This window comes from Euprymna scolopes, chromosome 40, assembly GCF_053919585.1.
Source record: "Euprymna scolopes isolate OS-2025 chromosome 40, ASM5391958v1, whole genome shotgun sequence".
Taxonomy (NCBI): domain Eukaryota; kingdom Metazoa; phylum Mollusca; class Cephalopoda; order Sepiida; family Sepiolidae; genus Euprymna; species Euprymna scolopes.
The window spans coordinates 48,194,932-48,197,350 of NC_136521.1; positions in this window are offsets into that span (position 1 = coordinate 48,194,932).

Genomic DNA, 2,419 nt, shown 5'->3' on the forward strand with positions numbered 1-2,419 from the left:
TTAGGCTTAGGGTTAGGGTTAGGGTTAGGGTTAAGGTTAGGGTAAGGGTTAAGGTTAGTGTTAGTGTTAGGGTGAAGGTTAGGGTTAAGGTTAGGGTTAGGTTTAGGGTAAAGGTCCGGGTCAGGGTTAGGGTCAGGGTTAGGGTTAGGGTTAAGCTTAGTGGTTAGTTTAGTATTAGGGTTAGGGTTAGGTAAAGGTGAGGGTTAGGGTTAGGGTCAGGGATAAGGTTAAGATTTAGTTTAAAGTTAGGGTTAAGGTTAGGGTGAGGGTTAGAGTAAGGGTTAGGGTTAGGGTAAGGGTTAAGGTTAGGTTCGGGTAATGGTTAGGGTTAAGGTTAGGGTTAGGGTTAAGATTAGGGTTAGGTTTAGGATTAAGGTTTAGTTTAGGGTTAGGATTAGGGCAAGGGTTAGGGTTAGGGTTAAGGGTAGGCTTAGGTTGAAGGTTAGGGTTAAGGTTAGGGTTAGGGTTAGGGTTAGGGTTAAGGTTAGGGTTAGGTTTAGGGTTAGGCTTAACGTTAAGTTTATGGTTAGGGTTAGGGTTAGTGTTAGGGTTATTGTTAGGGTTAGTGTTAAGGTTAAGGTTAGGGTTAGGGTTAGGGTTAGTTTTAAGGTTAGGGGTAGGGTTAAGGTTAGGGTTAGGGTTAGGGTTAGGGTTAGGATTAAGGTTAGGGTTCACGCTAGGGTTAGTGTTAGGGTTAGGGTTAGAGTTAAGGTTAGGGTTAAGGTTAGGCTTAGGGTTAAGGTTAGGGTTTGGGTTAGGGTTAGGTTAGGGTGAGTGTTAGGGTTAAGGTTAAGTTTAGGGTTAAGGTTAGGGTTAGGGTTAAGGTTAGGGTTAGGGTTCAAGTTAGGCTTAGGGTTAAGGTGAGGGTTAAGGATAGGGTTAGGATTAGGGTTAGGTTAGGGTTAAATTTAGGGTCAGGGTTAAGGTTAGGGTTAGGGTTAGGGTTAGGGTTAGGTTTAGGGTTAGGCTTAGGGTTAGGGTAAGCGTTAAGGTTAGGGTTAGTGTTAGCGTTAGGGTAAGGGTTAAGGTTACGGTTAGGGTTAAGGTTAGGGTTACGGTTGGGTTAAGGGTTAGGATTATGGTTAAGGTTAGGGTTAGGGTAAGGTTTAGGGTTAAGGTTAGGGTAAGGGTTAGTGTTAGGGTAAGGGTTAGGGTTAGGGTTAAGGTTAGGGTTAAGCTTAGGGTAAAGGTTAGGGTTAGGGTTGGGGTTAGGGTTAAGTTAGGTTAGGGTTAGGGTTAAGGTTAGAGTTACGGTTAAGGTTAGGATTAGGGTTACGGTGAGAGTTAGGGTGAGGGTTAAGGGTTAGGTTAACGTTAAGATTAGGGTTAGGGTTGGGGTTAGGGTAAAGGTTATGTTAGGGTTAGGGGTCGGGTAAAGGTTAAGTTTAGGGTTTAGTTTAAGGTAAGGTTTAGGGGTAGGGGTAGGGTTTAGGTTAGGGTTAGGGTTGAGGTTAGGGTTAGAGGTAGGGTTAGGGTTAAGGTTAAGGTGAAGGTTAAGGTTAGGGTTAAGGTTAGGGTCAGGATTAGGGTTAGGGTTAGGGTGAGGGTTAGGGTAAGGTGTAAGTTAGGGTAATGGTTAGGGTTAAGGTTAGGTTAAGGTTAGGGTTGGGCTTAGGGTTAAGGGTAAGGTTAAGGTAAAGGTTAGGGTTTAGGTTAGGGTAAGGGTAAGGTTTAGGGTTAGGGTTAGTGTTAGGGTTAAGGTTAGAGTTAGCGTTAGGGTTAACGTTATGGTAAGGGTTAAGGTTAGGGTTAGGGTTAGGGTTAGGGTTAAAGTTAGGCTTAGGGTTAACGTTAGGTTAGGGTTAGGGTTAAGGTAAGGTTTAGGGGTAGGGGTAGGGTTTAGGTTAACGTTAGGTTAGGGTTAGGGTTAGGGTTAAGGTTAGGGTTAGGGTTTAGGTTAGGGTAAGGGTTAGGATTAAGGTTTAGGTTAGGGTTAGGGTTAGGGAAAGGGTAAGGGTTAGGGTTAAGGTTAGGCTTAGGTGAAGTTTAGGGTTAAGGTTTGGGTTAGAGTTAGGGTTAGGGTTAAGGTTAGGGTTAGGGTTAGGGTTAGGGTTAAGGTTAAGGTTTAGGTTAGGGTTAGGGTTAGGGTTAGGGTTATTGTTAGGGTTAGTGTTAAGGTTAAGGTTAGGGTTAGAGTTAGGGTTAGGGTTAGGATTAGGGTAAGGGTTAGGGTTAGGGTTAAGGTTAGGTTTAAGCTTAGCGTAAAGATTAGGCTTAGGGTTAGGGTTAGGGGTAGGGTTGGGGTTAGAGTTAGGGTTAAGGTTAGAGTTACGGTTAAGGTTAGGATGTGGGTTACGGTTAGAGTTAGCGTTAGGGTTAGGGTTAAGGTTAAGGTTAACGTGAAGGTTAGGGTGAGGGTTGGGGGTAGGGTTAAGGTTAGGGTTAAGGTTAATGTTTGGGTTAATGTTAGGGGTAGGGT